Raw genomic sequence first — 16,561 nt, forward strand, 5'->3', positions numbered from 1 at the left:
AATTGTTACCGAGGGAATATCTCTCTATATTCATTTGTTCATTAATTTTTCCTCTTTTTCTTTCTTTCTTAAATCCATTATGAAATTTCTCAACTCAGAAATACTGCATAATTTCCTTATAAAGATATCATTTACTTTGGGGGATATTAATAGAATTGTAGTTTAAGATCTTTTTCCCTTTCCGTGCGTGCTCTTATTGTTACAGAAGGGAAAAATCCATCCTTAATTTTTACTGCGAATAGTTCAATAGTCTCAGTAACGAATAGCAGTGCATTACCCTACAAAAAATACGATACACAGGTTAAAAAAAAAAAAGCAGTTCAAGCACACTTAAAGCAACATTTGCAGTAAACTTCAGGAGAGATGCTGCAAATCGGTAACCAACAGCAGTATAATAGCGCAAAGCGCTGAAAAAGAGCTCACAAGACAGGGATTACGTTCAACTACTCACATTTATCGATTTGTCTACTACTCTCCACACGATTCAATACTGACTTATTTCATCTATATCTCTTTGTTTTTCATAGTTTCTGAGAAGGCATAGAAAATTTTACAACATAAATGGAGTCCTAATAAAACTATCACCAAGATTCTTGTAGTTTCCGGAAACTTCAATTTTGTTGCTAACGTTCAAATGATTTTCAAGCGTGCCATCAAGGATGGTATCATTAATTCGATTCCATTCTGCATCCATTAGCTATGTAAATCTATCTTTTTTTACCAGAAGATTTACTGCACAGCAAATCAGTATTGCAAATTCTTAAAATTTCTAATCTCCAAATTTATAAATTCATTTGTTTCTTCAAATATTCATTCTTTAATATTCCTACAGAAGCGACTTTTTAATGATTGTTGAAGGTGCGATGATCTCATAAACTGCTTACATGATTTCCATATTTACAGAGTTTTAATTTTCAATTTTTATAGCCACATGACTACAGTATACTTATTTTCTTGTATATTATTAATGCTACCCGCAATATATGAAAACTAGTATAGAAAAATAAGGTATAGTAGAAAGGCTTATAGAAGAATAAGGCATTTTAAAAAATGTAAAAAAAAAAAAAAATGGTTTCCGATACATGAAATGATAAACTTCTCCCACATTCCTAATCGTTTCACAGAATGCCAGTCAATAAATCGGCAAAATATTAATTCAGTCTAGTGAAAGTGGTAAAGGACTCGCCAAGTTTATGTGTAAAATAATATGCCAGAATGTAAAAGGTTTTTGGGTGAAAAATTAATGAAATGTGAGTAAGAAGTCATTGAAGACTACTATATTGCTGCCAGAACATTTATTTTACTTTTTAAAGTTATTTTTTTAAATGAAAGTTTTGTTTTCTTTAATAAGAAAGACATGTAAAGAATATCCAGAAAAACTAATACAGGCTTCCATATGGAAATAAAATAGCTACTCAACCATTCAGAGTAGCATGATGTGGTCGCCAGCGCGTACATAAGACAACAGTATCTGGCAAACCAGTTACTTCAAGCTGTTGCTAAAACAATGGCCCGTTATCAAATGATTTTAATGATTTTGATCGAGGCGTTCAATAGATCATAGAGAGGGGATAAAGAATGTTTGAAGTAGCGCTGAAATTTGAATTTTTGTGTAATGTACTTTCACGAGTGTACCGTGAATATCAGATATCCGGTGAAACATCCAGTTTTTGCATTCTGATGTACGAATATCAGTCTTTACTAATTACTACAATAAACAAGTCAAAATATGAAATAAATTCAATAAAGAAAGCAAAAAGAGCTTACGCCTATAGAAGCGGCGATCTGTCATAACTTAACTGAGCTTTCAACGATTGGAAGTGAGTGACAAATACAGAAAATCAACTTTTACCCATTTCTTAATAGTTCATGAAGATGAATAAAAGATTTAATATACATTAAACTCACCAGTATCTGACCTAATGTGGCGAAAGGGCAAACAGGTAAATAAGAAAGCCGATAGGCCGGAGTTCTATGAACTCATTTCTTTGTCCGCCAATACCAGAAGACAAAGTTTTTATACCAAAATTCACTGTTATAATACGTAATTTTTCACGTCTTATTGAGTGCAAAGCCTTCCATTTATCTCAAGCCACTTGGAATGTGAAAGCAGCTGCGGCCTGGCGAATCATGAAAGCAGTAACATTTCCAGTTAAAATAAAAGGCTCTGTACTGGTTGTTTATATACTGCACTGCATCTTTCAAGAAGTTATTGTTGAAAATGTAAGTTAAAGAATATGAACTGGATTATAAGGATTCAGCATAAATTTTGTAATGCCTAACTTAAATGCAGGAAACAAAGAAAAATTAACGCAAAACATAGGCCTAATTCTTAAGAAAATTTATTTTTCAGTGATAAATGATTATGCAAATATGAAAGGATAACCCTAAGATACCAGCCAAAATTTAGTTTTTAGTTTCAAAAAAGCTCTTAATAGACGCCCGTTACACACTGGTGAAACAATGAACAACGAATAGAACTCTGCTCTTTTCCTGTCATAATTTGTATTCTGCATATAACACGTAGGAGAATCATAGCAGACGTCCGCTTCCAACGCCTCGGCATTGTTGTCAATGCAATACCTTGCGTTCCTCATTTAATTACGATAAAAGAAAACTAGGTCGGATAATACTAAAGCTGATAGTCGTGAATCGGATACTCGATAATGTACTGTAATTTGTCATTGATTTCAAAAACGAACTCAAAATGTATCTAAGCGATCTGAGAGATCGAGCGTTTCTATGAAATAGTTTCAATATTGTCACATATAATTTTATTCTGCGCTCTTGTATTATCTAATGAGTTATGGTGTGACGTTGCTCCTAATAACATAAGAGTAGAAAATGCCGCATCGAATTTCCCTGAAACGCATTAAATAATTTTAAGTAAAGACAGCTAACAAATAAAATCCAGAAATTCCATGGAAATTTCCATATTATTAAAAAAATAAGGATAAGATCGATGATAAATTCATGAAGGAAGTACAAGAAATGCAAGATGTATTAATAATTCTATTTATACTTCTTCTATTTCAAAACTATTTTATTACGTAACATAAGAAAAATGTAACTCGAAGTGCATTATTCTGCAAATATTCTTCAGAGAAAAAGATGTAGACAGAGCTTATTCAACGCGAGACTTGAATAAAAAAAAAAAGTTTTATACGAACTGAAAAGACGATTAAGAATTCCAAAGATTGTGTTAAAGCCCTCGATATTTTCCTCTAACTGAAGAAATTGTATTTTATTTAGTAAAAATATATTATGTAATCTCGTATGTGTTCGGTGTATATATATAAATAGAAGAAATAATCTATTTACAGGATTTTTTTCAAAATTTTACAGAAACTTTTTATTTTATTCTGTTTAGAAGTTTGAGTATGTGCTCTATTTTGGATTCAAAAAACGGTTTCATAATTTTGTATTGTCTTGAATGTTTTTTTTTGCGTGTGTCCAACTTTATGATTCTTAAAATAGAGGCCCTCTTAAAATTATTCTATAGAGAAGGAAAACGCATACAAAGAATAACATTTTAATTAAAGTATTAGTTTAAATATATAAGTATATAGATTATATATTTAAATATATAGATTATAGTATAGGGTAATACAAATATTGGAAAATTACAAATATACTTGGCCTTCCTTTCGATGTAAAATTTCTATGAGAACAGAAAACTCTTTTCCAAATTCATATTGTAATATAAGTTTCTGCATGTAACGGTAATATACAAACTTTGAGATGATAGATTACTGCAATATATAAATCAATCAATATATGAGCATAGACTGGTTAGAAGAATTTTAGCATATTGGTTAAATGAAAAATATATTTTTCTTCTGAAAATGAAAGCTTTGGCTAAAACAGAAACAAGAGTTGCAAAAATACGGTAATCTATCATCTCAAAGTGGAGTGCAGGAGACGCAGATAATCTGAGAGCAAGGGAGTTAAAAGAGAAATCAGGCAAGGAAATGTATAAAAAGCTATTAAACGCCCGGTTTTGCACTGTTGATAGAATGGAAATCGGAAGTATACAGCACACGTATCTAATTTTTAAACGTCTGACATTCTGCGAAGTATGAAGAGCTTTAATTGCAGTCGGGTAGCGCATCACTTTTCCAACATCATTGGACGTTTAAAATGTAACTATTCATTAATTGAAAATATCGAAATGGTATCAGAACTCATAATTACGGTTACAGTACATGAGTCAACTTTTTCTTTCATCTCCAATGGATCATAAAAAAAATCAAGGGAGAGAGCAAAATGCATTTATTATGAAATGTTATGTACAAACATGGTCACTTTTCGACATAATCCCCAAGAGGTTTTAGGCATTTATCAGTGAGCCAAGTTTTCGATCCTTATTATAATTGCACCAGACATTCTAAAATTAATCGGAAGCAGTGCAATTTTTGCTATTAATTACTATAAACAGAAACTATTTTAAATCACAAACTGACATAATATTTTGTGTTTGAGTAGGGAATTTCTAATGAATTCATTTAATAACACAAAACTATGAACTGATTGTCAAGAAAAATATACTCAATGTATTGTATGAAGGGAAATATATACACTTTGAAATTAAAGTAACTTCTATTTGTATGCCAAAAATCTCTTTCTCAAAGGATTTCATTTACTTAATAAATAATAAAATTCCAGGGAATCTTTTTTTAAAAAAATTAAAAACTTGGAGGCCTAGAGAATTTTTTTATTTTTATTTAAAGCGTTTTGAATAAATAAATCCCTATTAGTCCAATTTAGCCAAGGAATGGTTTCTTAATACATTTAATTGGTAGTATAACTCAAAGAATATATAATTTTAAATATGGATAAAAATATAAAACTTATTCATTTAGTTTTAAGTTACGAAAGTGATAAATATTTTTTTAAATAGAAAAAAAGTATTTAGTGCTTATGCCTACTGATTTTCAATGTGAAACCATGTATTTGCTACGTCCGTAATTTTAAATTTAAAATAATTTTCACTACATTATATGTAGAAACACCCTGATGGCTTTATTATAAGAAATACTATGAAAAAAAAGAACAGGGAAAGGAAAAAAATACCTAACAATTAATCTCTAAATTTTTTTTTATAATTTTGACATTAACAACATGTAAAATATTAAATTCCTAATCAAATCTTACCTATTCTAAGTAAAAAAAATTTTATTGGAAGCAAATAAAAATATTATGTTCAGTTTATATATATTTCTTATTAGAATTTAGAAACAGTAAAAATTAATGCATTTCCCCAATTTTTATAAATATTATGTAAACTATTAAAAGAAAGTTCTATAAAGCGAATATTTCTAAAATGAGAGAGAGAAAAGAATTTAAAAACAGTATCAATCATCCATTTAATAAATTTATGTAATTATATCTCATTAACTTAATTTAATGTTCTATTTTTTTTATCTTAAATTAGTCCATACTACTTTCCTCTTATTTCCAGATCTAATTCCAACTTTTTTTATTTAATTATTGCCAATACACGCTCTAAAAATTCCCTTTTTTTCCCACGTCACAAGAGATGGGATAAGCGTCACTGGCGCTTATGGATTTTTCAAAGATACCTGCCATTCCCTTTCCTAAGTGGACACATCAACAAAATTCCTATAGGAATCTGGTAATAAAACCAGTAAGAGAGAAATTGACATTTTTTTTATATCGCCATGTGAACAGACGTATTTATATCATCTTTTTTTTTCCTTGTACAAATTATGGATCCAGGATGAAATAAATCGAAGTTAAAATCTGAAAAATTTCTACTTTTCACCCACGCATCTGCAAAATGATTTTTACATATATGTGTCACAATATAATACATTTGTAGGTGTAAGAATGTTCAATTTTGCTAACAGATTTTGTAAACACGATAGTTTTGTCATTAAAATTGTCCAATCTAATTTATATTACTGTCTTATTTTGATCATGGTTTTTTTCCATCAATTAGATTTATATTATACAAAATTTCTTTTACTTAGTTTTAATTTATCTTGCGTAATATTTTATAAATTAATTTTTTGTTAACTGAAAGAAACATTAAAAGGATAAAATACTGTGACACTAATTAGTGAAAGGAATCAAATTTATTTTTTTCAAATACCCGCATGACCCGAAGGAATTGCTGATTTACATGAAGTAATTAGGAAAAGGCGTGACTCATGCGATTGAGAAGAAAGCATAAAAAGAACATTTTCTTTTACAAGTATTGAAGTTTTTCTGATAAAAACTCAGAACCACCCAGTGATAAGTAATTAGGTAATTAAAGAACGAAAAAATAATTCTAGTAATAAATTTAATCGTTATTTGAAATGCAAATTAGAAAGAAAGATTTGAAATTAGAAAGATATAAGTGAAATCACTCATGTGTTGAAGTTTACATTTCAATCTATTAGATAGAAATTAAATAAGTGTTTTGATACTTTAATCAGGAAAACCAATATTGCTAAATTTTATTTTGTTAAATAGATTTTTTTTAAATTTTATTATGGATTTAGACATTTCTTTATCTTGATTTTAAGATTAGATCTGTAGGTTTTAAGCGTTTTTTTATGCGAAGCAAATAATACTACAACAATTTTCAATTACTGAGCAATGCTTATTTATTCGAATTGAAATTGTAATTAAGCTTTCATACTAATTAGATACATTATAGATATCTTAGATACTTAACGCTAAAATAAAACAAGCATTAAAAGTGGAAAATTAATGTTACGGTTTATGGTTAGATTTATTTAAAGTGTATCTATTTTACGTAATAATCTAGATGAATTAAAATCTTTCTTATTCATGAAAACTTATAAATTGTTGAATAATTAACTCTCAAATCAAAGATTTTTTTCATTGTATAATTGATTATTATAGGCTCGTTCCCTATTCTTATTAAAATTTATAATTTTATTAATTTTACGATTTTCGTTGAATTGTTAGTCTGGTTTAGAATTTATTAAAACAGAACCTCTAAATAAAGAAAAAAAGATTCTGATAATTGCTACAGATTTACTTATTTCTTCTGCCAGTTTTCTGATCGCAGATCTATAATTCACAATAATGTCCGCACTTGAATTGGCAGGAATACTATTTGGGGGGGGGGGAATCTTCTCTTTTGGTCTTTTTATATGACAAAAATCAAACCTGAATCAACATATCTCTTTAGAAACTTTATTTTTCTTATTATATGTTGGGGAGAGGGAGTGTGCCATCAATGGATTTTACGTAAAAGATGGATTTGGTATCAATGGATTTTACGTACAAGATGGATTTGGTATCAATGGATTTTACGTACAAGATGGATTTGGTATCAATGGATTTTACGTACAAGATGGATTTGGTATCAATGGATTTTACGTACAAGATGGATTTGGTATCAATGGATTTTACGTACAAGATGGATTTGGTATCAATGGATTTTACGTACAAGATGGATTTGGTATCAATGGATTTTACGTACAAGAGTGCATGATGGGTTTCCAAAATATCTTCGAAACTGACTTTCAGCCAACATGATCAGAAATGATAGATGAATCCTTTGTACGATCCAAACCGTATCGTTTGGACATTAAAATCTTTCGTAACATGCACCCAATTAATTAACCAGTAAAATCAATAGAAAGGATTTTTTTCTATATGAAAAGGCTGCTAACGTCCGTTCAATGGAACTGGCCCTCCCGAGTCACTAGGATATCTTTGCCAAATTATTCCCCCTTTTCTTAAATGTGATTGATTGAATACCCGTGTAGCGGACTTTATTTAAGAAATATCTGATTATATATTTGTTTAATAGTATCAATTAAGCCAAGGCCAGTTTCGTATATAAATCCATGAAGAACACGGGCTGTAATTGGGGCTTTTAAAGGGAATAGGAATTATTCTTATCTTTGAAAGACATTTCGATATTCTGAGGTACTTGAACTAAAATGATCTAGAAAAAAATATGTTAAGAAATTTGTATTAAGACAATGACATTAATTAATTACACTAATTAAATTACATAAAAATTTAATTTAAGAAAGATAATTTCCTTTTGATAATACGGATTTAAATTTTAATTTTTCTAATAAAGAGGGTTTGAGACAGATATTTAAATCCGGAATTAGACTTATTATTTAAAAAATAAATTTAATGAGTTATTGAAGAGAAGGTACAGACTTTGTTGATAATGTAGATAATTCTGTAGATTTTATTTTCTGTCTTGTCGATTAAACAATCGCATATTTTAAGAGAACAGAACCATTTGGCGGCGAGAAAGAAAAGAAGTAACGAAAATGGATTTGGCACACTGATAAAGAAAATTACATGGATGAAAGCATCAAACAATTGTATATTTTCATAAAATAACTGAACAATGGTCAATGGTTTTTTTACGCTATGTTACGCGGTTTCACAAAAGAAAATTTGAAACTCAAGCTTTAATGTTGTTAACAGACTGAAATTACATTCAGAAATGATTAATTTCCTTGTGATAATATGAATGGTAATTTTTATTTTGTTATAACTATCATAAAGCAATGATCTACCATAAAGTTGATAAAGCAGTAATCGGATTTGTACTTCGAAAGAAGACAAGGAACTAGAGATTTCAGATTTTCTGAAAACTCGTCGAACAGTGTCCATCAGTATTATGAAGATGATATACATTCGAAATGATATACAATTTTATTAAATACAAACTTTTTAAAAACTAAAGCGTAGATCTTATAAATAGACAGACGTCACACTAAGAAATGCTTAATTTTGATGCGATAATATGGATGAGAAATTAAAAGTAACTTAATTTTATCTTTCTGAAATATAAAATACCTAGTATATGTTTAAATATTAAATAACCTGCTTGATTTTTGTTATTATTTATTGGGATCGATGTATGAGCACCAGAATCATGTTGCAATTTTTTCAAATATGGGACCAGATATGGTACAAGATGGCGCCAAAGGAGACAAAATGTATTCAGAAAAATCAGAAAAAAAAAACCTCTTATCCGTCATAGACGAAGTTCCAATTTCATCCGATTGGGAAAATTTTATTTTATTGGTTGGTGCATCAGAAATTCGCTCAACGTGATATTCGAAAGTGCATATAGCTGTTTCTTATACAATCTTCTCTTGGCACAAACTGAAGATATCTAGTTAATTTTACTCTGGAAAGTTCCTGAGATGATAGTACTGACCCACTAAATTCAAGTCATTACTGGTTGTAACCCTGCTGCTAAAAACAAACGACAGCAGGAAAAAATTTTAAATTATAAAAAAGTTTCTATATCATAAATAAAAAGAAATTTTACCATCATACGAGTATTAAAAAGAGTTGAAGCGAAAGGAATTATATTTGTTTTTTTAAGTGGTATATATATTTGTAAATTATTTAAAAATATTTGAAATGGTACTATGTTTTTAAATAATATATCATTTTTAGCTTTGGCATAATTCATGAGTAAAATGAATTAAATAAGATTTTAAATTTTAATATAAGAAGAAAACATTAAATTTTATCCAATTTGTACTAAATGTAAATTACCTGAAATTCGAAATTTAATTTTATACTGCAAGAAATTAATTCGAATTAGCTATTCGAAATTTAATTTTATAATGAGAAAATTTAATTCCAAATCCGATAAATATTTTATTACTTAATATCAGAAGTTTTTTTCGTGATAAAAGGGAAAAAAAAGAGAAGAAAATTGCCCTTTTGGGAGTGAACATATCTCTGTGAAAAAAAAAATTTAATCAATGATAATTATATTCACTCCAATATTTTAATTTCATTTAAGTTAAAATTGAATGAAAATGGAATTTCCCTCTTATTACTAAATTGTATTGAAAATATATATCTATGCTTTTATCAATCTAGAAATATTTTGTTTGGGTATTTTTATTTTTTAATTAGTAAGTATCAGTTCTTTGAAGGAAAAAGATTATAAATATCTTTGATTCGCAAATTTCTTTTAATAAAGAATAATGCTCGTGAAAAGGTTTTTACTTTTCTCTGTTTTTGCAAAAGATTCTTTCAAATCAATTCAATTCATGAAGAAGTTATTCTTAAACAATGAAATAAAACGAAATGTAAGACTAAACGCTTTGAAGGTTACATTTTGAAAATGAATACGTAAGCTTAAAGAAAACTACTTTAAGCACGATTTTCCGTTTTTTTTTATTTTAAAAAAATCAAATTATTCTTATTCTTAATTAATTGTTCTTTATTTAAATTCTTATTACAAAAAATTGTTCAATATTACAAACGATACAACAACAACAACAACAACAAAAAAAAAAAATCAAAAGTAATTTCAAGCCTTTTGTCCAAATAATTCGGAATTGATCCATTTTCTCTTACGTCATTTTAAAAAAGTTTAGAACAAATTTATGATGATATTATTTACACAAAAAGTTTATTCAGTTGATTAAAAAATAATTACTCTTCTTACAAATATACTGTTTAGTGACTACTTTGATTAATTTTTTTCATACATATGATTTCATTCGTTGTTAATAGTCCGATACTTTAACCTTACTTCTAAAACATATTAAGGATTGTTTTATTTAATGTTATCTGTATGGTATTCATTTTAACACACAGTGTGAATAAAGAGTCTTTATTATAATTCATTTTTTTTTTTTTATTTTCACAAGGAAAGTTGTTTGTAGTCCCAAACTACTATATACTTCTGGCGATAATTACAATCATTTATTTGAACCTGCTTTCTTAACGTCGTTTGGCTGATTTTTCACTAAAATTGACCAATCAACTTATTTAATTAATTAACAGTTGATTGTGAAATGTTGAATATGTTTGTCAACTATGTTGGTATGTTACTCACTTGTCAGAACTGGCTTACTAAAGTTTAGAAAATAATCAAGAATGGTCAACCGATTTCATTTGATTGCTATAATAATCTTCAAAGTTTATATTAAAATAAATTGCCATAACTTAGATTGCCATACAACAAAAGATGAGATTGGTGAAAATTTTTCAAGGCCATTTTTACTACAACAGCAGTACTAGTAAAAACTGAAAGCTTAAAAATGTGATATCTGAGTTCTACATTCATAAAGATAAATTATTACAAAGTATCACATTTTTTTTTACATCCCAAATGTTTTGTAAACGATCCTTTTTAAAAGCAATAATAAATAGCGAAAGAAGATGGATTATCTTCCATAACGTTGATTGAAAATATCTTGGATAAATCTCAAGAACTATCCCAAATTAGATAAAAAGTGGATATTCAAAGAGTTTTTGCTAAGAGTTTAAAGCAATCATAAAATATATCATGTTTCATGTTCATGTCATTAGTTTACTGCTTCCGATGTTCAATTTAAAAACTACTGGAAAATATTTTTGGAGTGGTTCTTGTGCCAAAAGAAATGGCAAAGACAAGTGAAATTGGGGTTTTGAATATGCAAAATTTTATTTGTCTGTTAATTCGTTCTAAGTTTCCTCTTCCACATTTTGGAAAATCGAGATGCATTAAATAGCCTTATTTTTTCTGACAGAAAAGTTAAAAGAATTCTAAAAAATGTGACAACGGTAAAAAATATGAATTAAAATTAAATTACATTTCATAAATTAAATTAGAACAAATGCTTATATGTTATATATTGTTACAAATTTTTTTTCTTCTACAACAAATACCGCCACTCAATTGTAATTACTCAGTGCATTTAATTGTAAGTTTAGGAGCTTGCTTGCTGTCTAATCCTCCAGTTTCTTTACCTGTCGGCGACTCCGACCACTCTCACACACACAACTTCCGCCGATACACACACTTCTTCGTCGCTTCAGAGTTCCCGTCTTTTATAGTTCCGGGAGGCGGGGCTGGAATCTTCGGACCAATCAGGGCGTACCTGGCTGTATCTTGGGTATTAGTGGATGGATCGTGAAAGTTCTCGAACTTTCCAGTAGTATCCATTTAGTCGCCAAACTCGCCAAATTCATCGCCAAACCGCCAAATGCTCGCCAAATTTGTCGCCAAGCTCCGAGGTTATTGACGCGGCATCCACTCAACATGCACAGGACAGATCGTACAATTGTCTTTCTTACGATGACACTATTCGGGCTGGGTAGCAAAATTACAGATTTGTAACAATATATCATAAACTTCTAATGAAACAAAAAATATCAATCTACTTTTAAGTATATCTTACTAAATAAACAATTTGTATTCACTGAATTACTGAATAATACTGAATAATTCAAGTAATAAATTTAATTTTTACTATGTAATTCAGACAGTTTTCAACATTTAACAGTGAAATTTTCAACCATTGTTGAAATATAATAAATAAAAACTGTTTATCATGATGAATCAGACATTTTTATCTTTACTTTTATGGGGAATTAGAAAGTGAATTTACGCTATTGGAAAAGACAATCTGCAGTTCGAAATGGATTATAATGACATTCCTTAAATGATGTATATCTGAATCATATGTTTAAAACAAAACTATTATCATTTCTGATCGCAACTAGAATCTGACAATTTCTTTCTCTGTGACAGCAATTCATTATTGGCGCACTATATGAGTACAATTTCAGTTCGGTGGGTGTTATGAATTACGATTATACATATATATACATATTATACAATTATACATACATAATTGTATAATACAATACATATTATACAATACATATTATACAATTATATTATACAGGGTGTTTATAAAGTCCCGGACCCATTTTGATGTTTAATAACTCATAAAATAATAAAGATATAAACAAACTTATGGCATTTATTGATGGAATAACTCATATATTTTCCTTTTCAGATTTGAATATTTTTACTTTTGTAAATATCGTCTGCGCGTGTGTTTAATTTCAGATAATTTCATTTTCCAGTCTAAATATCTGTACTTTTCTAAATATTGTCTGCTTATTAATTGCATTTTTCTCTCTTTTGTTTTTGGCAACTATTGCAATGTTATGTTTACTTTTGATGTGTTTGTTCTATGTAGTACTTTTGTATGTGATGTTTTATTCGAGCCGATATTAAGGAGAGTGCATACACCACAAGAGAAAGCACAGATTTTATGGTGGCTCATAGAAATGAAATCGATAGGGCAAGCACAGAGAAATTTCAGAAGAATTTACCAAAAACATCCTCCATCCAAAAACAACATCTTGCGGTGGAAAAAGAATTTTCTAGAAATTGGAAGTACCGAGGATAAGAAACGTTCCAGACGTCCTTGCACAAGTGATTTTGATGTTGAGCGTGTCAGAGAGACATTTTTACACAATCCTAGAATATCTGTGAGATCAGCGGCAACAGAATTGGATATGCCAATTTCGACGGTGTACAAGGTTATTAAGAAAAAATTAAGACTGCATGCATACAAAGTTCAAATTGTTCAAGTTTTGGAACCGAACGATAGGCCTAGGAGGATGGCCTTTGCAACAGATATGCTAAGGAGGATAGAAGATGCTACCTGGCGTGAAATTGACTATCGACTTGATATTCTCCGTGCGACGAAGGGGGCACACGTGGAAGTTCATTGACAAGGGTCATGAAACTTTTTGAGTCTATTTAACCATTTATGTTATTAATTTAAATCTATCTTTATTATTTTATGAGTTATTAAACATCAAAATGGGTCCGGGACTTTATAAACACCCTGTATTCCTATAAAAAATATATAGGAATTTTATCGAATAGAAGATAAGAGTAATGAATGATATTTTTTTTAATTAAAAAAATTCTTATGTAGTGTTTTTTTTTTGTAATTTTCGAATGAATTACACCCGTTTCCCTGTTAATATAAAATTTTATTTAGTAAAAATAAATTAGGAATTTAAGGGTTAAGCATTTAATGGCACTACGATGTAATGAGATTTCCTAGCTAGTCGCCAAAAGTAATTATTGTATTATAATAGCAAAAGTTCTAGGATCTTAGAATTTAAAAAATTTAATTATTTATTGCTAATATTTACCTTCAGAATGTTTTTCTATTCATAGCTGCATTTAATTTCTGTTAATGGACCGCTATTTGTTTCAATCCTATACTAATGATTAGTTTTGAATTTAGTGTAAGGAAACACTACAGATAGGGAAAAGAATATTATTTATAATGAAATAGTTTAGCACTTTCGATTCTGGGACATTACGGGTTACTTACAATGTTTCTACATATTTATATCTAAAGTAATAGGTAATAATTTTTAGTTTTAAAGAAGTAATAAAGTATACAAAATAATTTTTTTAATCACTCTGCCTTTAGGTATGAGAAAAAAACTTTCAATAGTTAATCTTCATCAATCATATTTGTGATATTGCAAACATCTTGTTACGAACACCGTATAGTTATTTATTAAGACAAAAAACGTTGCTCAAATAGTTTCTAATTATAAATGTATATTTCTTATTTTTTACATAAAAAATGATGTTAAGTCTGGCTCTCTAATATGCTATTTCTATTTTAAGAACAATAATAAATAACTATTACGAAGAAAATAGGATTAAATTATTCCCAATTTCAACTGCTATTTTGATAGTATCAGCAACTAGTTTTTGCAAAATAAAAAGTCAGTAACTATTGTTCTTATGTAAATTAAAAATAATCCTGTACAAACAATGTGAGAAAGAAAAACTGAATGATTACGATACGCTTCGTTTTAAGAATATTTCAGGAAGCTACATTTATTTACGTAGCTGTATTTTCTTGCAAAGCGAGCGAGAATTTTAAAAAAATATTTTGAAGAAAATATTAATTATTCGTTACAGAATCTTTCAAAGAAAAAAAAAGAATTCTTAAAATACAAAGTGGAGGAACGGTCATGTAAGTTGTTGCTTAAGAAGGTGAATGAACTTCTTAAGCACTTTTGAGCATAATGCCCCCATGAATAATTTTCATGGCGGAATTCCTCATAAGAACTAAGTTATTTACCTTGGAAAGAGAAACAGGTATAAAAATATAAAAAAAATATTTTTTTTAGTTATGATGCTCAGAATTAATGCGACAGGAGAAGTAAGACAGAATTTAAAAAAAATATTTGACTTCTTGTATCTGCATAAAATTTCGAAAAGCAAGTCTAAATTATTTTTTAAATATGTCTTCAAATAATATCTTTTGTTAATGAGTATTTTCAAATGAACTTTATAATATTTCTGTACATGGAATAATTCCAAATATTTTAATAAAATTTCAATTAAATAAACTATTTAAACTCATTTCTTCATTTTAACTAAAGTAATAAAAAACGAAATTTTTGAGTGCTTACAAAGCTGAACCAAAATTTTCACAATAATTCTAGGACGTTATTGTGTTTAAATTTCTTGAAGATTAATTTGGAATTTATGTAAGGTAAAAATATTTATTTTCATTCATAATTTTTAGATAAGTAAGCTATTCTGAATTTCTAAATGATAAAACAGGGTGGTTCACGAAGTCTTTCAAAAATCTGTTACAGAAGATCCCCTGAATATAAAAGCACAATTTTTTTACTTTGGGATTGTGGTATTCTTAATTTTATTTCAATATATGACGCAACTGATGCAGAATGGTGATTTTACATTCGATTGTCATCAAGATGGCATCAATGAAGGAAAAACTATGTGTGTTTGGTTCTTTGAATTCAAATCGGCCATCACTGCTGAATGTCAGTTTAGGGTTATATAAAAGACAAAATTCTGGCCACATCAATGGAAGATTTTGATACATTCAAAATTAGGATTACGGATGCCGTTTAGTAGGGTAACCGAAATAGTGCACAATATATTTGGCGAGAATTGGAATACCGCCTTAACATATTTCGAGTTACTAAGGGTGCCACATTGAAATTTTCTAATATAAGTGGCTTTATTAAAGGATTTATAAGCAACTTTTATATATATTAGAACAATCATAACCAAATTATGATAGATGTTTACAATTTTTTGCAATCAGAAAAAATTTTTAGACCATCCTATATTTTATCAAACAATCATGGATTAAAACAATTTAAATACAACTAATATTTAATGCTAAAACAATAGCAATTTTAGAAATAATGATTTTAACAAAACCTCTTGTAATCATTATTATCAATTTGACGGACTTCATGATATAAAGTTGTTTGCAATTTTTACTTTGCTGCATTTCGAAACAATTTCTAATCCAATCATTAAAAAATTACTTAGTATGAATGATTTTTATTTAGAGGTTGAAATAAAACGTAGATCATAGGCAATATAAAACTTAGGCAACATAAATTTAAGATATAATAATATTTAATGTCCTTGTGGAAATATTTCACTTGCAGCACGTATCAATTTTTATCCAATAATTAGAAAAGGATAAATGAAATTATTTTAAATTTATATCATTTTTCATCTTAAAGTCAAAGAAACCTACTAAAATACACTAAGGGTACGATTTAAAAAAATATTTGGACAAATTTAGGAATAAATTCACTTAAGTAAATTTTAGATAAAGAATTAAACACATGCAAAAATGCATTTTTTCATCGTCATATTAGTCTTTATCTTAAAGAATATATAAATCGAGCATGACACAGTAAATTTTACCGATGCCATTTTTACCTCTTATAAAAATTTTCCATTTAAGTAAAAATTTAAAAA

This window comes from Argiope bruennichi, chromosome 1 (assembly GCF_947563725.1).
Source record: "Argiope bruennichi chromosome 1, qqArgBrue1.1, whole genome shotgun sequence".
Taxonomy (NCBI): Eukaryota; Metazoa; Arthropoda; class Arachnida; order Araneae; family Araneidae; genus Argiope; species Argiope bruennichi.